At 43.4% G+C, this 25,930-nt stretch overlaps 1 protein-coding gene across 12 annotated transcripts in view; it reads right to left on the bottom strand.

The window, feature by feature from the left end:
* Positions 1–19,994, bottom strand: part of PKNOX1 (PBX/knotted 1 homeobox 1) — a 77,557-nt gene extending 57,563 nt beyond the window's left edge. For 10 of the 12 annotated variants that reach the window (XM_030576947.1, XM_030576984.1, XM_030577003.1 and 7 more), the window contains exon 1: positions 19,897–19,994. The gene's annotated coding sequence lies outside the window, so the exon portion shown is untranslated. Of the gene's footprint in view, positions 1–4,491; positions 4,512–8,251; positions 8,275–19,896 lie in introns of those variants that run through there. The other 2 variants (XM_030576907.1, XM_030576917.1) reach the window with 2 other exon arrangements.
* Positions 19,995–25,930: the final 5,936 nt, after the last annotated feature.

Here is a 25,930-nt window from a genome sequence, read left to right on the forward strand (position 1 = left end):
TCTCTGGATCAACATCTGTTTGCTTGGGCAACCCAAGGCAAAATAAATCCAAAATAAATCTAGTGATGGCAAATCAGAACAACTGTGTACTGTCTTAAAGAAAGCTCTTCCATATCAAATCAAAACACAGAGTCAAGAATTATTAATCAGCTTTTTTGATATCCTTAATTGTACTCTCTCAAAATACTACATGAAAAAATACGCAGAATATAATGTTAGGAATTATTCTTCCCATATGCAGAGAGCTAGTAGGTTGTATTATAGGTTTACAAAGCAGTTTAAAAAGCCTTCTTTAAATTAGCACTTAATATTGAATTATGTTTGACATTTTAAAACGATCATAAAACTGATGCAGAAATTATGAAAATGTACTCAGAAAATATGGTTCCTGAAAACACTATTGAAAAATGGCAGTTAACCCAGGAGCAAAATTTATGGTCAATAAAACTATCTCAAGGGAATGGTCACGATGCTAACGCCATACAGAGGTCGAGCAGTGAAACAGCAGCTTAAAAGCAGTGATTCTTTAATACACAGTTGTAATTTAAAATAAAACTATGTACTCAGTTATTCAAGACTCCATATTTCTAATCATATAGCAATTTTTCTAAAATGTAGCTAGAATGAAAAAAGACAAACCCCAAAAGTAAATTTTGGAAACTGAACTGGAAATGGTTGGATTTGAGATCTAGAACGTCAGTTGTGTTCACTGTAGAACCAATACCTCAAAGGGCCAGTTTTTTATTCCTGGGATAAACTATAATGAGGACACAGTGGTTCATAGTACTTTCTCCCTTATCCACCAAAGCCTCACCTCCCCCAAGCAGCTAGATACCCCTTGTTTTCTGCAACTCCTCACTGTTGTCTTTGTGGAGAGAGATCCTGTGGCCTCAGTACTGCAACTGCATGCAGTATGTCTGGGGATTACTATATTACCTTTATGAATGTTATCAGTACATATTATATGTATTGTTGTGGACTAGAGAGTGTATTCTACTCTATGGGAGAGGGTTAACACTGCTCCTCTAGGAATTAAAAACAGTCCCTTGACCCTCACTCATGTAAGACACCAAGTGTGAGCAGAGAAAGGTGCTTAAGGAGGACAAAATCTAGGTGGAAGGGTACTACTGAAGTGTGGAGACTGGATGGGAAAGGATGCTGTGAGAGGAAGTTGTGTTAGTATGGATGGGAGGAAATCACATGGGGTTGTGGTTGTGCAGTCCTCCCCATGAAGATACTTGAGGCATTAGCAGACAACTATGTTTTCCTCCAGAAGACATAAGATGAGAAAATGATGCAGGGAGGGTTGGACGAGGTTTGCATGTGCTGTCCTTTTAAGGATAAGAGATAAAAGGGCGGGGGAGAGAGAAGACTGGAGTGCCACTGGAAATCACTGAGCGTCCATAGGTTGGGACAGTGTGAAGCCTAGGCTTGAGTCTAATTTTGCTGAGGTTTTTTAAAACTAATTTTATTCCTCGAGTAGTCCTAGAAATAAGGCAAGATTTAAAGAGGGTAAAAAGAGGGAAGGTATGAGCACTCATACAGCACAGATTTAGCTGTTGAGAAGAAAATTAAAGGAACCAAAGGACATAAAGAGAAGAAATTCTTTAATTGCCTAAACACCAATGCTAGGATCCTGGTAACAAAAGGATTTGCTCATTTTTTTTCTGCTCATTCAGTCTGGTTAGTATTACTGAAACCTGGTGGTGATTAAAATGTTAAAATCAATGGTTACACGCTATTTTAAAAGGATAAAGTGGGCAAAAGGGGAGAGTGAATGGCGCACTAGGTCAAAAATAATATTATGTTTCTGAATCACTGACAAATTAGAAGAAAATGATCCTAAATATTTATGGATCAATGTCCTAACAGTGTTTCCCAAACTTGGGATGCCGCTTGTATAGAGAAAGCCCCTGGCGAGATGGGATGAGCCAGTTTGTTTACCTGCCGCATCTGCAGGTTCGGCCAATTGTGGTTCCCACTGGCTGCGGTTCGCCGCTCCAGGCCAATGGGGGCTGCTGAAAATGGTGGCCAGCACATCCCTCAGCCCGTGCTGCTTCCAGTTGCTCCCATTGGCCTGAAGCAGCAAACCGCAGCCACTGGGAGATGTGATTGGCCGGACCTGTGGACACAGCAAGTAAACAAACCTGCCCGGCCCGCCAGGGGCTTTCCCTACACAAGCAGCATCCTAACTTTGGGAAATACTGTACTAACAGATAAAGCACAAGATGGGGTATTAGTTGGTGTCTACTACAGACCAACAAAACACACTAGTGAACAGGATGACCAGCTCCTTACACACTTACCTATAATATATAGGGAAAAATGCTACATGATCATGGAAGACTTCAATTTGAGTGACATATTCTGGATGTCTCATGTTGCCAGCAATAAAATATCCTTGATTTCTAAATAGTATAGATGACAATTTCCTAATTCAAAAAGTGTTGCATCCAACATGGGGGAACTCTATATAAGACCTCATCTTAACACATAAAAAGGAGCTGGTCACAGAAGTAAAAATTAATGGTAGCTAAAGGTATGTCTACACTACGGGATTATACTAATTTTACAGAAACCAGTTTTTAAAAACAGACTGTATAAAATCAAGTGCATGCGGCCACACTAAGCATATTAATTCGGCGGTGTGCGTCCATGTACCGAGGCTGGTGTCAATTTCCAGAGCGTTGCACTGTGGGTAGTTATCCCATAGCTACCGCAGTCTCCCCTGCCCTTGGAATTCTGGGTTGAGATCCCAGTGCCTGATGGGGCAAAAAACATTGTTGCGGGTGGTTCTGGGTACAGCCTCACTCCTCTCTCCGTGAAAGCAGCAGACAACCATTTTGCGCCTTTTTTCCTGGGTGAACTGTGCAAACGCCATAGCACAGCAAGCATGGACCCTGCTGAGCTCAAGACAGCAATCATGGATGCTGTAAACACCTCGCGTATTATCGCGCAGTCTATGCTGAACAGGACCTGCAAAACCAGGCGAGGAGGCGGTGGCTACAGCAGTGCGGCGACAAGAGTGACGAGAACATGGACACAGAATTCTTTCAAACCGCGGGCCCCTGCGCTTTGGAGATCCTGCTGGTAATGGGGCAGGTTCTAGCCATTGAATGCTGATTTTGGGCCCGGGAAACAAGCACAGACTGGTGGGACCGCATAGCTTTGCAGGTTTGAGACGATTCGCAGTGGCTGCGAAACTTTTGCATGCGTAAGGGCACTTTCATGGAACTGTGTGACTTGCTTTCCCCTGCCCTGAAATGCCAGAATACCAAGATGATAGCAGCCCTCACAGTTGAGAAGCAAGTGGCAATAGCCCTCTGGAAGCTTGCAACGCCAGACAGCTATCGGTGAGTCGGGAATCAATTTGGAGTGGGAAAATCTACTGTGGGGGCTGCTGTGATGCAAGTAGCCAAAGCAATCATTAAGCTGCTGCTACGAAAGGTTGTGACTCTGGGAAACGTGCAGGTCATAGCGGATGGCTTTGCTGCAATGGGATTCCCTAACTGTGGGGGGGGGGGTGATAGATGGAACCCATATCCCTATCTTGGCACCGGAGCACCAGGGCACCGAATATGTAAACCGCAAGGGGTACTTTCCAATGGTGCTGCAAGCACTGGTGGATCACAAGGGACGTTTCACCAACATCCACATGGAATGGCCAGGAAGGGTTCATGACGCTCGCGTCTTCAGGAACACTACTCTGTTTAAACGGCTGCAGCAAGGGAATTACTTCTCAGACCAGAAAATAACAGTTGGGGATGCTGAAATGCCTGTTGTTATCCTGGGGGACCCAGCCTACTCCTTGATGCCATGGCTCATGAAACCATACACAGGCAGTCTGGACAGTAGTTAGGAATTGTTCAACTACAGGCTGAGCAGGTGCAGAATGGTGGTAGAATGTGCATTTGGCCGTTTAAAGGCGCGCTGGTGCACATTACTGACTTGCTCAGACCTCAGCCAAACCAATGTCCCCTTTGTTATTGCTGCTTGCTGTGTGCTCCACAATCTCTGTGAGAGTAAGGGGGAGACCTTTATGGCGGGATGGGAGGCTGAGGCAAATCACTTGGCCACTGATTACGCGCAGCCAGACACCAGGGCGATTAGAAGAGCACACCAGGAAGCGGTGCGCATCAGAGAAGCTTTGAAAATGAGTTTCATTACAGGCCAGGGTACGGTGACTGCTGTGTTTGTTTCCCTTTGATGAACCCCCCTCTCCTTGATTGACTCATTCCCTGTAAACTACCCACCTTCCCCCTTCAATTACAGTTTGCTTAAGGAAATAAATTCACTATCATGTATTCTTTATTAATTCATTATAAAAAGAGGGAGAGAACTGACAAGGTAGCCCGGGTGTGGTTTGGGAGGAGGATAGGAGGGAAGAAAAAGGTCGCTAAAAATATTTCAAAGTAATGACAGCCTTTTGGTTGGGCTGTCCATGGGGCTGGAGTGGGCAGGTGCACAGAGCCTCCCCCCATGCGTTCTTACACGTCTGGGTGAGGAGGATGTGGAATATGGTGAGGGTGGTTATACAGGGGCTGCAGCAGCACTCTGTGATCCTGCTGCTGTTCCTGAAGCTCCCCCAGATGCTGGAGCAGGTCAGTTTGATCACGCAGCAGCCCCAGAGTTGCATCCCGCCACCACTGATCTTCCTGCCTACACGTCTGAACTTCCTGCCGCCACCTCTCATCTCGAGCGTCCCTCCTGTCCTCACGTTCACTGGCATCTTTCCTGTAATTTGATACCACATCCTTCCACTCATTCAGATGAGCTCTTTCATTACGGGTCACTTCCATGATTTTTTCTGAGAACATTTTGTCTCGCGTCTTTTTTTTCCGCCACCTTATCTGAGATAGCCTTCTGGATGGAGTAAGGAGGCTTGAAAAATTTGCAGCTGCATGAGGGAAGGAAGAAAGGGAGAGAAGTATTTAAAAAGATACATTTTACAGAACAATGCTTATACTCTTTCACGGTGAACAACACTATTCACCTTACATAGCACATGTGATTTCACTACAAGGTTGCATTTTGCATCTCAATATTTAGTGCCTGCGGCTCGGGTGTTAGAAATCTCACAGACGCAGGTCCAGGCAGCAGAATTCGGCTTGCATGCGGCCATAGTAAGCCATTGTCTTCTGCAGCCTTCATATATCCAGCACCCTCCTTTACCAAATAGCAAGCAAAGCCTGTTCAGTGGTGCTTCTTTCCTGTTAAGATGCAGCAGCAGAAACTACCCCCCCATCCAATTCTCTGGGATGATCGCTTTACCCTTCCTCCCACCGCGTGGCTGGTATCATGGAAGATCACTGCTAAACATCTCCCTCTCTCCCCCACCGCGTGGCTGGTAGCAGGGAAGATCCTTGCTGCCCAAACGTGAAAAAGCTCAGCGCCAATCACCCGTCCCCTTTCCCCCTGCTTGGCTATCTGCAAGGAAGGATTTCTTTTAAGCAACAGGCAAACAGCCCAGTAGAAATTCCGGAATTTCAACCAGGTTACCATGAACGATATCATTCTCCTGAGGATAACACAGCAAGATAAAGAACGGATGTTGCTTGAATGCCAGCAATCACCGGGACTGGGACAAAGCTAAGGCTTTGTCATGCAATGATACCCGATTACTTGCTATGTGCACGGCGTGGTAAAGTGTCCTACCATGGTGGACGGAATAAGGCTGCCTTGCCCAGAAACCTTCTGCAAAGGCTTTTGGAGTACCTCCAGGAGACCTACATGGAGATGTCCCTGGAGGATTTCTGCTCCATCCCCAGACATGTTAACAGACTTTTCCAGTAACTTTACTGGCCGCGAATGTATCCCAAGTCCTCAGGGGAAATTAATCATTAAAAAACGCTTGCTTTTAAACCATGTTTTATATTTACAAAGGTACACTCACCAGAGGTCGCTTCCATGGCTTCATTGTCTGGGATAGTGGCTTGGGAGGGCTGGGAGGATAATTCCGTCAGGGTGGGTCCTCTTCTTCCTGCTCCTCATCTTCCCCGTCCGCAGAATCCTCAGCCATGGCTGAGATTACCATCCCCACCTTGGAATCCACGGACAGGGGTGGGGTAGTGATGGCGGACCCCCCGAGAATTGCATGCAGCTCAGCGCAGAAGCGGCATGTTTTCAGCCCTGCTCCGGACCTTCCGTTTGCTTCTTTGGTTTTCTGGTAGGCTTGTCTGAGCTCCTTAACTTTCACACGGCACTGTACTGAGTCCCTGGTGTGGCCTCTCTGCATCATGGCTTTGGAAATTTTTTCAAATGTTTTTTCATTTTGTCTTTTGGAACAGAGTTCTGTTAGCACGGAATCCTCTCCCCATACAGTGATCAGATCCTGTACCTCCCGTGCGGTCCATGATGGAGCTCTTTTTCGATTCTCAGGAGACTGCATTGTTACCTGTGCTGATGAGCTCTGCATGGTCACCTGTGCTGGTGAGCTCTCCAAGCTGGCCAAACAGGAAATGAAATTCAAAAATTCGCAGGGATTTTCCTGTCTACCTGGCTAGTCCATCTGAGTTCAGATGGCTTTCCAGAGCGGTCACAATGGTGCACTGTGGGATACCGCCCGGAGGCCAATACCATCGAATTGCGGCCACACTAACCCTAATCTGACGTGGCAATACCAATTTCAGCGCCACTCCCCTCGTCGGGGAGAAGTACAGAAAGCGGTTTTAAGAGCCCTTTATATCTATATAAAGGACTTCGTTGTGTGGATGGGTGCAGAGTTAAATCAGTTTAACTCTGCTAAATTCGGTATAAATGCGTAGTGTAGACCAGGCCTAAGATACAAGTGATCATGACTTGATTATTCTGTTTGCACACTAAATATGTAAAGTCCAGACCAGTAATATATATATACGTGGTACTTTCAAAGTGCCAATTTCACAAAATGTAACACACTTATGAGGAAAGTCAGGTGGAAGGAGGAATTTAATCAGAGAAATGTGAATGATAATTGGGAATCATTAAAAACACCATACTAAATGCCCAAAATCTCACAACTGAGGAAGAATGCTATATTAGTTAACAAAAAAACCCTACCTGATTTAGAGAGGACGTGAAGGTGCACACAAACACACACACACACACACACACACACACACACACACACTATATAAAAATGGAAAAAAGGAGAAGTTGATAGTAGTTAATATAAATCAGAAGCTAGGAATGGTAGAATATTGATAAGGAAAGCAAAGAGATACAAGGAGATATCTATGACTGGAAGAGTTACGAACAGTATGGAGTTTTTTAAAGCGTATTAGTAACTACAAGAATCCTAACAATAGTATTGGCCCAGTATTAGATGAAAATGATAGATTTATCAGTAGTAATGCAGAAAAGACAGAGGTGTTCAATATATATTTTTGTTCTGTATATAGGGAAAAAAAGATGATAGTTATATCATATGATAACATTCTTTCCATTCCACTAGTATCTCAGGAGGATGTTAAACAGCAGCTACTGAAGTTGGACACTTGAATCAGCAGGCCCCATAACTTGTATCCAGGAGTTTTAAAAGAACTGGCTGAGGAGCTCACTGGAACATTAATGTTGATTTTCACTAAGTATTGGAATGCTGAGGAAGTTCCAGAATACTATAAGAAAGCTAATGTTCCAATATTTTAAAATAGTAAACAGGATTACCCATGTAATTACAGACCTCTCAGCCTGACATTGATCCAGGGCAAAATAATGGATGAGCTGATATGGGTCTTGATTAATAAAGAATTAAAGAAGGGTAATCAATGTAAATCAACATGGATTTATGGAAAATAGATCCTGTCAAACTAACTTGGTATTTTTTTTTGATGATACTACAAGTTTGGTTGATAAAGGTGTGTTGAAGTCAAGTACTTGGACTTGTGTAACGCATTTGTCTTGGTATTACATGACATTTTGATTAAGAAACTAGAATGACTTAAAATTAACATGGCACACATTAAATGGATTAAAAGCTGGCTAGCTGACAGGTCACAAGTAGGTGTGTTTCTCACAGGGTCCTGCAGGGACTGGTTTTTGGTCCTATGCTTTTTAACACTTTTATCAGTGATCTGGAAGAAAATAAAATCACCACCAATGAACTTTGTAGATGACACAAAAATTAGAGTGATGAATAATGAAGAAAACAGGTCACTGATACAGAGTGATCTGGATCGCTTGGTAAACTGGGCGCAAGCAAACAATGTGCATTTTAATACAGCAAAATCTAAATGTATACAACTAGGAACATAAGAATATAGGCCATACTTACACGAGGGGGATTCTATCCTGGGAAGCAGCAACTCTGAAAAAGAACTGGGGGTCCTGGTGGATAATCACCATAACATGAGCTTCCAGTGAGATACTGTGGCCAAAAGGATTAATGCGATCCTCAGCTGCATGAACAGGGGAATCTTGAGCAGAAATAGAGAGGTTATTTTACCTCATGTATGGCACTGGTGAGACTGAATTGTGGACACCAGAACTGGAGACAAAAAGGATGTTGATATACTAGAAAGTGTTCAGAGAGCCATGAGAATTATTAAAGGATTAGAAAATACTATATGTGGTATAGTGAGACTCAAGGAGCTCAATTTATTTTGCTTAACAAAGAAGGCTAAGGGGTGACTTGATTAGTCTGTAAGTACCTAAAAGGGGAACAAATATGTGATAATGGGTTCTTCAAATTAGTTGGGAAAAGTATAACAATCCAATAGCAGAAGTTGAAGCTAGACAAATTCAGACAGGAAATAAGAACATTTTTTTTTAAAAACAGTGACAGTAATTTACCATTGGAACAATTTACAAGCGTCATGGTGGCTCCTTTATCACTGACAATTTTTAATACAGGGTTGGATTTTTTCTAAAAGCTGTGCTCTAAGACAGCAGTTCTCAGCCAGGGGTCTGAGGCCCCCTGGGGGGCTCTGAACAGATTTCAGGAGGTTCACCAAGCAGGGTCAATGTTAGATTCCCTGGGGCCCAGAGCAGAAAACCAAAGCCCCATCGTGCGGGGCTGAAGCCTGGGGCCCTGACCCTCGCCACCCACAGCTCAAGCCTTAGCTTGAGTCATTTTGCTTGCTGGCCCTGTTTTTTATATGCAGAATAATAGTTGTTGAGGCAGTGGTGAGCAGTGGAGCTTTTACAGCATGTTGGGAGGGAGGAGGCGGCCTCAGAAAGAAAAAGCTTGAGAACCCCTGCTCTCAGACATATTTTGGGGAAGTTCTAAGGCGCATACTACAGGAGGTCAGACTAGATGATCACAATGGCCACGGAACCAATGAAAGCCAAAATGGAGACTATTTTAGCTTGATACGGTCAGAAAGGGTACAGTAACTTGGCAAGTGTAAAATACTGCATATCCCTATAGGTTAGGAAGTCAAAATCAAAGGCAGTTTGCTTTTGTCACTTGAAAAAGGCAAAGCACCACTGAGGTTTTGCGAAAAACCAAAACAAGGTAACTTGAGCCCAGAGGCCCAATTCTATAAAAGAAAGCACACAAAATAATATCCTACCATTTTAACAGAAGAATTTACTTTGCACATTCATTCTCTCAGTGCCTACTTCAACTTTTAAAAACACGAAGACCTGTGCACACCTTGACAGATGCATACATTAAAGATATTGTTTAAATCAATGAACTTACTAATGCAATAATATAGCAACATAGTGTACAAGGGTGTACTGTATCACAGGGACACACTTATTCCACTGCGGTTGAAGTGATTACTTGTCTCTGACTTACCTAAACACTACTGAGCATATACTACAGTTGTTCTGTGTCTGTTGTTTACAAGATAGCTAAAAATATTGTAATCTTTGTTTGTCTGAAGGATGTATATGGGATTCCCAGAGCATGAGCTTGCAAAAAAGAGCTTGTCTACAGGGAAATTGACTAACATATCTAGAGTCAAATAACGATTCTACCATAGCTATGCTGGAGTGACTTTGCAGCATGGCCATTCTATTCCAGAGTGTCACTTTTATTCCATAATAGTATGCCCACACCAGGGAGTTATAACAGCACAGCTATAGCAGAGTAATTATTCTGCTATAGTGAAACAGTTATTCCGCTATAGCTATTCTAGTCAATTGCCCCATGTAGACAAAAGTCACTGGTATGATTTTCCATTACAGTAAGAGGAAAATTTGATGTTATATAACTTTTCCCTTATCAGAGGGGTAGCCGTGTTAGTCTGGACCTGTAAAAGCAGCAAAGAGTAATGTGGCACCTTATAGACTAACAGACGTATTGGAGCACGAGCTTTTGTGAGTGAATACCCACTTCGTCGGATGCATGTAGTGTGGAGTGCATCCGACGAAGTGGGTATTCACCCACAAAAGCTCGTGCTCCAGTACGTCTGTTAGTCTATAAGGTGCCACAGGACTCTCTCTAACTTTTCCCTTGACTGCTTTGGGATCCAATCAAGCCACTACCCCACACAGACATGAAAAAGAGCATAAGACAAAGTTAAGGTTTGAGTGCATCTTATCTTTCAAGAATGTTAAATTGGAAATCAATGTTGGAAATGTTACGTTTCTCAAACAAGGCACCCAAACTCTGCCCATAAGGAGACAAAAGCTTACCTTCATCATTTCTTTGCACGTGGAGAGCTAAAAAGATATGCATTACATAACACTGGATTTATGTTTCATAGAGACATTTCCACTGTTACTTTGTTACTATATTAATCTTTGCTTTTTTCTTGTAAATAATCTAATGTAATAGTCTGGGCATGCTAAAACTGCATATGGATCATTTTGTGTCTAGTGACACTTGGCCACATGCCATCAGAGAGACTGAGCCTATAAGGTACTATGCATTTCACATGAAATGTTATGTGCCCTCAGCATTTGATGGGATTAGGTCCTTAGTGATGAGTGAGTAAAGACTGCCTTCAATATACAGTCTGTCAAATTAGGAATTTGTAAAATCATTTTATATGTGCTACTTATGACTAACAATGTTGTTAAGTGGCACAACCACTGTATGATTACATTAACTTTGTTTTTATGGTCACTGTTAAAATGAAACTTTAGTATGGATGGATAAGGAAGTACAAGCTTTTAATTTTCTAAATGCATCACTATGAAGGAAGAATTAAACAAGTTAGGATGCTTCATTTAAGAAGCGCAATGTAACTCTACATTTCCTTTGTTTTTACATTAGCATTCTTGAGGTAACATTCACTTAACCCAAATATATATACCTGCAATCTCCATTTCCCCTTAAAAGGTCCTGGGTTTTTAAAAAAAAACCTTAAGCTAGCTGGAGGAAAGCTCCTTTTTCCTATGGACTGAAGGGGGTCCAAAAATTGGAAGGTCTCCTGGAGGTCTGGAGTGAATGCTACCTGGGGCTGCTGGCTACAAAGTCTCCAAATAACCAGTATCCCCACACCCATCTGGTGAAGAGAAGTCCTGTAACTCTATAAGGGTACTCAGAATCAGGGATCCTCTCCTACAGAACACAACAGTTCCCTTCCTCTCAGCTTCCTACTGAACACAGGACTTGGGCTGTCCTCCTAAATTCTGCAGGAATGGTGGTGAGGAATAAAGCGGACTGGAAGGAGACCTGAAGTTCAGCAGTGGGCAGGGGTGGGGAGAAATCTCCTTATCCTTTCTTTTGCTCTCAAGACCCCATGAAAGGGATCTCGGCCATAGGTGCCTTTCCTCACTAGTCTCCAGGACCCCTTTAGGGTTTCCTGGTAAATGAATTTTCCCTCACCTGCTCATGACAGCTTCCTTACATCATGAACCTTAGAAAGCTTGTGACCTCCTGTCAGTGAACCTTGGGATGCTCATCATTGTCCTCTATTCCCACTGGCTTTAGCAGCTTCACTTGGCCTCCAGTTAGCCAAATTAGGTTCATATGGGACTAGCATATGCTGCTTTTTTAATGGGTAGTTATTCCGTATTTTATTTTAGCCTTGTAATTCAGTGTGGCCCATACACTATCTACTTCACTTCATCCAAAGCCAGCACAGAATAAAGAATTATTAATCTCTTAAAGGTTTTTCTGCAGTGCACTCAATTTAATACCTTAGTTCTTTACAAACACTAATGAATTTATCTTCACAATATCCCTGTGAGATAGTATCCTCATTTTAGACATGGTGAACTAAGGGACAGAGACCAATGACAAAAATGTCAAAAGTGTCTACTAATTCTGGGTGCCCAACCTGAGAAGCCCAAGGCCTGGTTTTTCAAAATACTTAGTATTTTATAGCAATGAATAGACTCAGACTGGAGCTACCATTGACATCACTTGTAATCATGAGCTCTTCACACTTCTGCAAATTTGGCCCAAGATGTCTCTTGTTGGACACCCAGAAAACAAAGCACACCCAATAAGCATCTAACTGTGAAAATTCTGGGTTTAGTAACTTGTGCAGAATCACAGAGGAACTACGTTCCAGAGGTAAGGATCGAATCCAGTTCTCTAGTGAAGCATTCAATTGTCTTAACCACAAGACCACCCTTTGCTCATCCTGCAGTCCCCTGCCTTATTCAGAGCACACCTTCCAACTTCTGCAACAAATGAAGCAAGGGTCCTAAGGACCATAGCCTCATTCACTACAAAACCCAGATGCTTTTCTAGAGCACAGTCTTTGTGTGGACTGAATAAGTCAAGAGTCCAGCAGGGTTCGGATGGTTATATCCACAGCACAGTTGTCTGGCATGAGATAATGGAGTAACCAGCAGTAGTAAAAGACTATGTTCTATGTGGTCCTGCTACTAGAGGGAGGTGAGACAAATTTTGGCAGTGGCTTTCACAACTATTTTGTAGCTAGCAAAGGAATGTTGAGTCAAGAATAATGGGTTTAATTCCAGTGTGGTGTAATGGTTAAAGCATCTTCTGCTCTTGTCCCTAGCCTCTCCCTATCCCCTTCTGCTCCCATCTTGGCCCCTCCCCTTCCCTGCTGCCTCCACACCCAACTCCTCTCCCTCTCCCTTATTTCCTCTGCCCCCATTAGTTCCTATCCCTCCATCCCCTTTCCCCTCTTTTGTCCTATAGAATCTTGCCCATTGCCCTTGCCTGACTCCTGTTCCCTTCCCCACCAGGTTCTTATCCTCATTACCAATTCTGCTCTTTACCCTTCTGCATTTCACTTAGGTTGCTTCCTCCTTGCTCTTCTTGCAGTCTGAGCACCAGTAGGAGAGACGCTCAGTTCCTGTGCCTGGTACCACAGTGGTATTGGTAACTGGGAGAAACAATTACAGGGAAGGTCCTGCTCAGCCCCTATAGTCCTGGGATGCTGCATGCTCAGTGCAGAAGGAATCTTTATGGAATTTAGCTGCCGAACTCTAACAAACTGCTAATCACTGTAAACTTTTTCCAGAGGCTTATAACTCAAATAAATTTGGGCAAGTTTTCACAAGGGCAGCAAAAAATATAATCCTGGCACAAATGCAATCACTCTATCAAATTTCAAGTCTCTGCATCCATGTCCCTCAAAACAAAGACTATAAGGTTTTTTAATTGGCAAAATATATTTTTCCCTCATCTCATTCTCAGAAATGGTTGAACTGTTTTAAACTGAATCATTTTGGAAAGTTTCAGCTAAGACAGCCCAAACGGTTTACATTTGCCAAAGCTAAAAGCAACTGAAAAAAGAATTTTATAATGGAGAGTATCAGACAACCTTACTATAGGCACTGTTACCTTCATCACTTAGAATATATATAAATTTAGTGGTTATGAACTGACTGACCTGGAAACATAAGTTCGTTAGCTAAACAGGTACAGAGTAAGCAGTGCGTACATACATGCACCCACACACCTCTCACTCCTCTATGTTCTATACACACACATATTATGTACTTAAGTTCCAACTCCCGTTTTAGAATCCCCCATGTTTCTTATATAGGACATATACTTGAGAGAACAAAAACGAAGCCTGTGTAACTGTTTTCCCTTCGCTTTAGTCCATTGTTTTTAACTCTAAAGTAAGTAAGTAGAGAGGGCCTAGCCCACTGTGACTACCCCCAAAGCTCACTATATCCTCAAAATGGCAGAGAAACTATTCTGAAAGCCCACAAACACAGGTTTAATCTGCTGGTGGTGTAATTCATTTTTATTTTATTCCACTAGAAGTAAATCACCATAACCCTTTTATTATCAGCAGTAGGAACTGCAGAAGGTGGGGAGTTCCACCAGACAGAGCCAGAGAATGCCAGTCTAAGGGCAGCATATGACTATTACTTAAACTGGTATTTCTATCCCCTGTTGTCAAGATCTGCTTTACAAAGCCTGGAATGTAGACCCAACTATTACATATTTTTTATAAAGTATTTTTCTGAGTTATCGGTTGAGTCTTTACTAATAGCTTCACCAGTAAGAGACAAATGAGGAATAACAAGGGGTTTTTGCTTTTTTAATACTGCAGTATGAAATAATACAGTAATTTAAACACGGCTTATTACTGCTGATGCATACCACTGAATTTTAAGAGTTGGGGTTTTTATAAATTGTTTAGAAAATTCACTCTTTAAATCAGTGATACTGAGATTAAGGCTCGGGAGACACAAGGGGCTTCTTATTGCGTCTCCTGAGGCTCTTTGCAGCACATGATATTAAAACAATATGATTTAATTATTAACCAAACAGAATGCTTTTACTATGTTATTGAACAATTGTAGTTCATAAAATATCTGGTCAGTCTTTTTGCTGTGAGAATAATTATATATGTATAGAAAATGAAACAATGAATTCATACTACTGTGGCTCTTTGAGTAATGTTGATCACTACTTTGGCTCCTGAACCACTGAGTATCACTACTTTAAATTATGTACTAAGTTGCTGACATACAGAGATTGTAATAGAGTGTCATTTCTGTGTTAGAACAAGAAAGACTGTCTCAAGAAACAACAATCTGAGACCTAGCTAAACTCTCAACTTGAAAACCCTTCCCTCTCTCCCTCCTTCCCATGCGGTACCCATCAAAGTCCAGTTATTTAAATTAAGATTTTTTTTATTGTACTTTGCCACTTGGAACTGAAATGAATATTTAGAATAACCAGCTACTCCTTTATCCTAGATCACATATCTATCATATCAAACCAGTGGTCCACAAACTTGTTCTGTACATGCAAGGAGGAAGAATACATGTATGTAAAGATGATCTAGGTTTTATTTCCAGTTCTAACATAGGGCAATCTTGGACATGTCACTTACCTCAGGTTATGTCTACATTAGCACTTTTGTCAGTCAGGGATGGGGGGAGGAGGGGCAAAAAACATCCCAACCAACATAAGTTACCTTGACAGAAGCACTAGTGTGCACAGCACTATGTCAGCGGGAGATGCTCTCCTAATGACAGCTAGCGCCACTTGTTGGGGATGATTTAATTATGCCAACAGAAGAGCTCTCTCCCGTCGGCATAGAGCACCTACATTGATACAGCTGTGCTGCTGTAAGGTCTCTAATACAGATGTAGCCTCAGTATCCCCATTCTAGAGAGGAAGAAACTAAGTTGTTACTGTTTACTTACCTCGCAGGTTTGTTTTGAGGCTTATTTAGCTAAAATTTGACATTGTCAGATGAAGGTTTCCTTGTATTTTCTCCGCTTCCCCACTTTCATTCTAGGCTACCAATGTGCCATGCTTGTGACATCAGAATCACTTCCATGATCGTGAAGTGTGAGATCACAAACAACAGTACCGGCGAATGAACTGAGTAAAAGGAAAAATTTGCTTACGCATAAAAATATTTTAGTATTCAGCAATCATGGGAAAAGATATGATGGCTTTTGATAAAATATTTTGTAATACTTGTCTGGGTGCAACCAAAACAAAGAGTTAAATCTGAAGCTCTGTCTTTAACTTACTGTTCTGAGAATCTTACAACACTTAGAAAAGCAGTTGAGTTGTACATTTCATACAATCCAGATCATGGTAAGACAGTAAAAATGGAGAAAAATAATCCCTTGATAGAATTATTCTTTTTAACCATACACAACCCTTAAGCAAATGAGGTAAAAGGCACCAGCTACTGCAAGAGATTAATAATATATCTGGAATTTTAAAACTACCTAAAATAGTTCTAATTGTTTCACTTACACCAACAAGGTAAAGACATTAATGTGCTTTATTGCAGGAAAACAATTCTGCAAATTCAGGTGCATGTGACAATTTTGCATAAGTGCCTCTTCACTGCCAGACCACTAAGTACAAATCCCACACATTTTTGATCCCCATCTTTTTGGCACTAAGGATATTAACAGTACTATTACAACAGACAATTTCATGAATGCACTGGTACTGTGTGTCATTCATAATTGGTTGTTAGTATATGCCATTCAATATAAATCAAATGATTATGTATGGTAATGCCTTTGAAACTATTTCCAGTTTATTTATACGTCAGCTATTAGACCCTTTGTCACTTTATTATAGCATTACATCTGCAGTGTGGATAAAATAATATATAAAAATTGGTTCTTGCACAGTAGTTATGTTTTTTCTCTTTGGAAAAAAAACATAGCAACTAAAACTAGCAAGACACCCAGTTTGTAAGAATCTGAAAAATCTGAGATTGAACATGTATTTCTAGTATACCCCAAACTCTTATCGATTTAAGTGGGATTATAGGGAATGCAAGATCAAAGTCTGTTTTTAAAATATAGTATTTTTAAACAGAATGCCTCAAAGGAGTACCCATGCTTTTACAACTATATTTGACATGGAAAATAATACAAACAATAAAAATCTAAAAGTTACGCCTTTTACTATAAAGAAAATGAATGTAAGCCAACAACCTGTATGCCAAATTGGACTTTCCAAGTGTGTATCACAATTTCCATTGTAACACACCACACAGAGTTCTTAAACTTCTATAAAGCATACAGCAAATGGTAACTAAATACTGTTCTAGTTCAGCAGAGCACTTAAAGCAAGTGAGTAATGAATAAATAAATATCTATTTCACAGATGAAAGGCAGCAGGTATAATTAACCCCCCTTTAGAAATGGAGAAACAGGTGAAGTGGCTTGCCCAAGGTCACTCAACAGGTCAGTGATAGAACCAGAAATAGAACTGCAGCTCTCTTGAGTTCCTCTTTAGTGCTATATCCTCTACACCACACTGCCAGTGAAGTCAATGAAACTATTCACATGCTTAAAGTATGTCCTTAAGTGATTTACTAAATTAAGAACTTGCCATAAAGTTTGCATTTTAATGTTGACATTTGTGCCCTTTATTATAAATCGGGGCAGGGGAATATCTAAAATTGAAAGTATTCATGGTGACAGACTAAACTGAAGATATGTTTGGAACACAAACTGAGCACTGAAATTATTCTCATTGTAACAAAAAATAAAGCTGCACTAATTTTGTAACAAAAATTAAAGAAGCACTAAATACTAAGCTATAGTAAAAACAAAGATAAACTCAAAAGACACACTGTTCTATTTCACCAAATAAATGTGATTTGTTGTCTCATTTCTCAGATAGTTTCAATAATTTAAGACAGTTCATTATAACTTTTTGTACTTACTAGTTTATAAATATAAAAAATTTCTGCAATTTTTGGCAGAGGTATTAAGAAAATGTGTCCACAATATATTTTTATTATCTGCTACCCTGGAGATTATGGGTTTGGATCAGGAAATTTCTGATGCTCCAGCAGTCATTAGTTTTCTGGCCTGCAATATAATCTGAGAGATTAAAGTATCCTGTATACACAATTAATATTCTTGAAAAACATTTTAGGGCTTGTCCACACACACACACAAATTGTATCACTTTAACTATACATGTATAGTTAAAGAGGTACAAGACCCCTATGTGGACCCAGTTATGCCAGTACAAAGGTGCTTTATATCAAATATAGCTATTCTCATATAGGTATTGTTTATTTCCAATCCCATATAATTAGGGTACCAACTAATATAACTCCTTCAAAGTTAAAAACAAAACCAAACCCCTAACTGAATTAGGTATACCAGTACAAAAACTGAGTATAGACCAAATATTGGAAATGAGAGCAAGATCATGGATTTTAGAATAAGCAAGCAGCGATAACTATGTGCAAGAAAGCTTTAAAAAAAAAAAAAACAATAAATCAATCAAGTTTTAAATAGGACATTTTAAATTAGATGAGCCTTTTATAATAAATTGACCCACAAAAAACAAAAAAAACCCTCTGTGATTCCCAAGTTCTCCAAAGAAGTCTACAAACTAAGCCAAAATGTGTTTCATACTCTCTACTCCAGTAAGATATTTAAAGGAACAGACATTATTAGAGTCCAAGTAGGGTCAAGGGGGGAAAAAAAAAAAAAGTTTTGCCTGGATTGCTCTATGTGGGAAAAATAGTTTATTATGTAGCACAACATTCCTAATTCATAAGGCTATCAACATAAACCTGGAACCTCACTTTCCCTCCTGAAACCACACCAGTTACATTTCTGTAGATGACTGGGACAAAAGGAGAACATTAATTGAAAGATGCATACAAAGCCAAAAACAGCAATTGCATCTTCAAGAGCGTTGGAAATATTACCTGCTGGGACACCATTGGACAGATGAAAAAATTATCTTTAATAAAATAAAGCAAGACATGCAGAGAAACACATAGTATAAATGTTAACCATTGGAGTTTTAATTGGTGAGCTCTGGGTGATATCTACTGGTACACAGGACACACACTTCCACATTTCCATAGACTCAGGATGTGTGGCTAATTGAGGAAATATTTCAGGATAAAATGAGGTACCGATATTATTACTATGTATATGTAGTACAACAGTGGCCAGAGGCCTCAGTCAAGTTTTGGGGCCAAATTGTTCTAGGTGCTGTGCAAACATGTAGGAAGTCATGCTCCATGCCTCAAATTGCTTATAATATAAAATGAAACAAGCTGCAACTATAGTAGCTGGTCAGTTTAGCATAAAGCTAATAAGATCAGCCACTGCCCAGCCTACCTATGAGCACAACTTGTAATTTCTGAGTCAGGCTGCCAGACCACAATTCATTAACTGGCTGATTTCTTGTGGGTGTCAAGGAAAAAGTGGAATTCAAGATGAGATTTAAGAAGGGCTGTGAACTATACAGTAGGGACCTTTGTTGTTTATGTGGGGGCCTAATAACCCACTCCTGCAAGCCAGATCTAGTGGTGTCAGGCTCAAGTGTTTAGACTGTAGGCTCCTTGGGGCAGGAACCCCAGTCAGCTTTTCCAGCTCCTACAGTGAGGAAGCAGCCTGGTGCTGATGGCGGCCTGGGCCACAGACCAGATGATCTCGTGGGCTCTTCTGCCTTGAAAAACTGTAACTCAGACTCTCAGCACCCAGCAGTGACCCGACCTATCGGGCAGGCGGCTCGCAAGCGGCCGCGGTGGCACGTCAGGGCTCGGCGGGGACGTGGCGTGAGGTTTAGCACCGCGCGGGCCAGGTCTCACCCAGGGGCTGCCGCGGCCCGGGATAGGCCACACCGACCGCAGCCCCCTCCCAGCCCGCAGCCCCCGCCGCCACCTCCAGAAGCCCGGCAGCAGCTCCGCCGGCCCGGCCCCCGCGCTATCGGAATCCTCGCAAAGGTCCTTTTAAATATCGCTCTCCCGCCGCCCTCGCGGCACAAACAGCTGTTACCCGTCCCTTCCCTCGCGCCGCCTCCCTTCCCCCGCCCCTCGGGGCGCGCGCGCCCGCGCCGCCTCCCTCGCGCTCCCACAAAGGCAACGGTTAGTCGGCGGCTGTTCCAGAAATTTCCTCGCTCCCCCCTCCCCGCGCCTGCCCGCCACCGCCCCTATCCACCCCCCCTCCCGGGTTGGCTATAGAGCGGGTGCCCCCCTCCCCGCTGCTCCGTGTGGCGGGCTCTCGCTCCCCCCGCTATCCCCGGTCTGCTTGTGTGTCTGGGCCCGGCCACCCAGCGGCGGCGGGCGCGCCGTGATGGATGGCTGGCTGGGAGCGGGTTTGAGTGACAGCGCTTACCTGGGTGCCAATCTTCGTCACACTGACAAGCGGCTGCAGCAATCGGGACCCGCACCGCCGCGACACGCGTCACCGCGCACACACGCACCCGGCCAATCGCCGTCCGCGCCACACTATACGACAGCACGCTGCGCATCACGCCTCATCAATATTCACCAAGGAGGCGGGGCGAGCGCCGGCGCAGGGCTCGCCCACCACTACGCTCGCTGGAGCAAGTGGGCTGGGCGGGCCGCACGGCTCCTCCTCACGCCGGCGCGCCGCCACACGTCCGCAATGAATACTCATGAGGGGGCGGGGCGAGGCGATTGCGATCTCTGTCACGCCCCTTTCCCCGCCTCTTCTGTGTGGTCGGGGTGAGAGGGAGGTGAAACCAACTCCCAAGGGCGGGCGAGTGGGGGGACGGAGATACCAAGTGAAGCGGGGGCGGGGGGGAGCGCATCTGCCTCGGGGCCTGCTACAGCTGTCCGTAAGGTTCCGCCCTGAGCTGGCGAGGGAGGCCTGGCATTTGCTGCCGCTGCTTTGCTGCCCCCAGGCTCCCAAATGCCCCTACTGCCAGGGGGCCCCTCCCTCCAGTCCCTGGCAGGTGTGGTGCCCTCAGACCCCCTTGTGTGTGTGGCTTTGCCATCCCCTGTGTCCCAGTTGCTCTCCTGCCCCTATTCCCCCCTGTCGCCAGGCAAGGCCCTGGTTCTTGCCCCCCCACATAGCCAGGCCCTCGCCAGGGCCTAGCTGCCCACGGTCAGGGAGGCAGATAATAAAAATATATCGTGGACACATTTTCTTAATACCAGTCGGTGGGTTTTCGGTATAGGGTGGTGGTAACGTGACCGTCATTTATTTGTACCATGGTGTCTAGGAAGTGGACCTACCATGTGGAATGGTCCAGGCTGATGCTGATGGTGGGGTGGAAGCTGTTGAAATCGTGGTGGAATACTTCCAGAGTCTCCTTCCCATGGGTCCAGATGATGAAGATGGCATCAATGTAGCATAGGTAGACAAGGGGCATGAGTGGACGAGAGCTGAGGAAGTGTTGTTCCAGGTCAGTCATAAAAATGTTGGCATACTGTGGGGCCATGCGGGTGCCCACACTTGCTGTCTGGTCACCCTAGGGTGTGCACATGTGTGGGTCCCAGCTGCTCCCTACTCACCTCATTGAAGCAGGTATGAAGGGTTACTGCCCTGGGAACTGCAGGGCACCAGTGGACATGGGGCTGGCTAGAGGCAGGGCAGGGGCTGACTGGAGGTAGGGTCTGGCTGCAGGCAGGGCAGGGGGTGCGGGGCTGGTGCGGGTCAGGCAGGGGATGCAGGGCTGGCTGGAGATGGGCTGGTGTGGGGCTGGCTGGAGACTGGGGCTGGCTGCAGGCAGGGGTTGCAGGTGCAGGTACAGGGGGTACAGCCCATCCTGTACAGTGAGTGCCCCCTCCCCCACCAGAGTAGCAGCAGCAGCCCAGGGCTCGGGGGCTATTTAAAGGGCCAAGGGCGCCCCTGCTTCCACCGCCTCGGGCTTGTAAATAGCTGCGGGAGCCCTGGGGAAGCGGCCGGGCTCCAGTAGCTATTTAAAGGGTTGGGGCGGTAGAAGTAACGGAGCCCCAGACTTTTTAATTAGCCCCCAGAGCCCCGCAGCCCTACCTCAGGGCTCCAACAGTGGGGCTCTGGTGGCAATTTAAAGGGCCTGGGGCTCCATTCCCTGCTGGGAGCCTCAGACCCTTTAAATTGGCTCCTGGGAAACTGGGCCACCCTGGTATAGCACACCAGCTCTTGCCGGTATGCCATACTGGGGCTTGGGTGCAGGGCCCTCTTAGGGATGGGGCCCGATTCAGGGGAATTAGTTGAACTGGCCTAAAGCCAGCCCTGGTTCTTAGTTCCTGGGGGGCTGTGGTCCCCTTCCCCCACAGAAATACATACAATCCCTTAAGAGTGCATAAACTTGCACTTTTAATCCAATGAACTGTTAAAATACTTAAGCTTAATTTGATAAGGTTTAATTTAATTCAATATGGTTTGCCCAGGATATTGTCATAGCTGTCATAGTGTTCAATGCTTGCAATTACAATTTGCAAAAAGCTTAAAATGACTGGCAATACTAAAGTTTTGCAGTTACAAGTAATTAAATACCAAGGTTCTCATACTAATTTTAACTTTTTTTTCACACCGGACATATTTAGTACAAACTGTATGTGTAGTTCTGAGAACAGAATTGGGCTTATTATGTAGTAAGGCTACCTTTAATAACTTAAGCCTCAGTCCTGCAAACACTTATGCAGATGCTTAATTTTACTACCATGAGTAACCCTAAGGATTTTAATGAGACTGCTCATGGTTGTAAAGTTAGGTATCTGCATAAGTGTTTGCAGGCTCAGGACTCAAGTTATTAAAGGTAACCTTAATAGATAACAAGCCCAATTCTGTTCTCAGACATAGACATACAGCTATAATTTTCTGAAATAGGACTTGTACAGTTGTATCTGAGGGCAAAATAGGATCCTGTATATACACAGTACACCTGTTAAGGTTACTGTGACATCCTTAACTTTTGCAATTCCTAAGTTCTGATTGTTAAAACTGTATGCGTAGTATATTGATGTAAGTTTTGTACTTAACATTTTCAAACAGAAAAAAGGAAACATTTCATTTGACAATAGTCTTTATTATGTACTTTGAAGCTTTTTGATATTTAACCATTAAAAGCTATGTTTTGAAAGTGGTGTTGGGATGGGTTAGTGTGTATGTGGCAATCACTAATGTGCATAACATTATACTGAATAAAACCTTCAGTTCCAATGATCAGGTCGGCATAACACTGTCATAGTGTTTCACACAGGTTTCCATTACAATGATGTCAGTTTCTTAAGTGCTGAGCTTTAACAAAGGAAGGGCTCAACTGCTGCTCTCTTTTGTTACTAATGGGGAAAAAATCAGTTAAATAATAAGAGATATATGTTAAGCATTTTGATGTCCTATGGCTATTTGGAGTGCATTCAGAAAAGCAGCCCTTGTATGTCTGTCCATGTATGCTGAACATTCATATAGTCTACTAGAGTTTTACATGGCATAGTAACAGTAGTGGAAAAAAAACTTGTGACTCGTTGTACAATAGATGTAAGACTCATGTTAATACTACTAATAATCTATTTATGTTAATATTAATGATTTAACTGAGTCTAAGTAGATATTAAGTCCATGAATACAATATAACTCAGTTGATAACATTCCCTCTAGGCAAAAATGTTAAAAGATCATGTTCCACAGCAGGCTTTGGGCTCATATCAAATGCTAGCACTGCAGTGCAGTACAGCTCAAAGGGAATTCTGCACCCTGATCAAGATGTAATTCTTTGGCTGAGATATCACACGGTTTCATTTAGCCATCTCTGTTCAGAGAAGAAGTAAAGACCTGAAGGCATTTCCCAAAAAGAGATAGGAATAAATCCTATCTCTTTCTTAGCATTCCCTCTCTCATTAAAACAAATTCTAATTTCCAGGGCTGTAAATTAGCTGAATCACTGGCTGCATAATAGTTATTCCATCTATTTATACAGTTGAGTCATTGCATTACCAGTATCACATGCGTTATTTGGAAAGAATGTTAGGCTATCTTGAGTATAAAAGGCATTTTATATATATATATAATATATATATTTCATTCTATATGTTCTCCAATACTTTGACACCTTTCACTCCCGTTTTAACAAACGGCTGAAAAGTTAGCTGATAGTACCAGCACAACAAATACAGCAGAGTGAATAGTATTACAAAAATACCCCAAAACAATGCTATATTGCCTTCCTACCTACAATACTCTTTCCTGCAGGAATTTAATGGTAATAGAGCTAAATTATTTCATAACTCAGTACATTTATTTTCCATTTGAGATATCATAAATTATGTAGACAGAGTTTGAGGGGAAATTATCTGTTTTTTATTGGTGCCAAGGAATTGTGGATATTTGGTCACTTGATTGCAAACTTTCTTCCAAAATATAAAACTGTTTGAAAAGACACACTAAATTTTAAACCTAAATTTTATAATTTTTTTTAAAGGGGGGCAGGGAAAGAGGAAGAGCTCTTATATGTATGATTTAAATATAAAAATTAAATAAGAACAATTTATTTAACTGTTACCCTGTAGTGTTGGGAATGCAAACAACATTATTCTAGTCAGTGCATGAGAACCTGAGAATGAAACTGACTAGAAATAAAAATAAAACCAATTAGCCTACTTTCACTTTCCAATAAATGGGCCAGATCCATCTCCCAAATCTAAAGTCTGTGGAAAGACTCCTTTTGGCTTCAATGGGAAATGGTTTGGGTCCCAAGTGAAATGCAATAAAATGCAAAAAGAAAACAAACATCAGAGGTTCTCAAACTAAGGTCCACAGAACACTTCCTCATGATCCATGGAGACCCGTCTTTACTCATTTCCAGCTTCTTTTACAGGTTTCCAGGGTTTTTATAGCATAGAAGAACTGGGAGACTTTCCAAAAGCAGCTGGGAATGAGGTGAAGGAGCCACCCAGCCCCTGCTGTATAAATGGAACAGGAGGGGAACCAAGAGCTATGCTTAGCATCTAGAATAAAACATGGGAGCGGAGTGACCAGGGGAGCAGAAGAGAAGAAAACAAGGCAGCTGGGTGGTATGTCCAAAAGACCAGGTAGCTGCCGGAGATAATGTCCAGGAGCAGGGCCAGTGCAGGGATATTTTGCGCCCTAGGCGAAACTTCCACTTGCACTCTGCCCCCCCAGTAACATCAGTTCATTGAGGGGCAAATCCCAACGAGCCTTTATAGACCCCAGGGGCAAGCCGTGCCCAGGGGCTGCTCCCCAGACCAGGTTCCCCCCTCCCTGCCCCCGGAACTCCCCTGGAGGGTCCACAGCCCCGTGATCCCTCCCCACCCCGAGTCCACTCACTGGCTTTGCTGGACTTGGGCCGCTGCAGGAGCTCGGCAGGGAGGAGCTGCCTTCTGGGGGCTCCTGCAGCAGATGCATACAGGCAAAGGCCCCCGTGCACTCCCCCCCCCCAGTCTCCCCTCACAATGCTCGGGCTATGCGGCTCCCGGGAGTGTGAGCTGCAGCCGCTGCCCCTCCTGAAGCAGGCTCAGGGCCCTGCGTCCCTGCTCACATGCCCAGGAGCCGCAGAGCCTGAGAGTGGTGAGGGAGGGAGTGGGGGGCACATGGGGGCCTCTGCCCGCATGCATCTGTTGCAGCCTGCAGGAGCCCCCCAGGGAGGCGCCAGGGTAAAGATTGGGCAGGAGAAGCAGTGGGTACAGCTGCTCCCCGCTAGAAGTGCCGCCACCTTTGCGGGGCTCCTGCCCCCCTGCGTCGCGCCAGCTCCTCCATGGCTGGGGCTCACCGCTGCTGCAAGCTGGACACTCTGGCTCTCTGGTGCCTCCAGGAGGCTCCTCCCTGTCGAGCAAAGGCACCGCTTTTTGGTGCCCCCAGGCCCGTCCTTAGGATTTATGGGGCCCTATGCAGTATTATTAAACTGGTGCCCCTATGCCTGATGGCAGCCTGAGCTTGCAGCCCAGCAGGGGCAGAGAAACAACGCAGAAAGAATAACAAGACGCCTGGCCCGCCTCACAGTGGTGGAGAGTCACAGTTCCCCACAGAGACTCCTGTACCCTCTCCCTCACGCAGAATGGACATGCAGAAGGTACCTAATTAAAAGCACTAAACTTGGGAATAAAAAATGTCAGTCACAAGTTTTTTGATATGCCTGAAGTTTGTCAGACATTTATTTGCAAAAATTTTGTAGTAAGGGTGAATCAGCTGTCTTGCTGAATACAACATTAAATATTATGGAATACATGATGCAGCTCTTCTCTCTTTTACATTTTCTTAATCAGTATTTCTAAGCTGATTTTATATTTTAAATGTGCTCTTAAATGTACTCATTCCAGATTACTACATATTTAACTTACTGAAACAGACATTATTTTAAATTAATCAGTCAGAGAGGTTTAGTGTGTTCATAATAATGTTCATTGCTTTTAGAAAAAGGGAACACTAATTTACTGCGTGTGATCTCCATAACAATACACCA

This window comes from Gopherus evgoodei, chromosome 1 (genome assembly GCF_007399415.2).
Source record: "Gopherus evgoodei ecotype Sinaloan lineage chromosome 1, rGopEvg1_v1.p, whole genome shotgun sequence".
Classification (NCBI taxonomy): domain Eukaryota; kingdom Metazoa; phylum Chordata; order Testudines; family Testudinidae; genus Gopherus; species Gopherus evgoodei.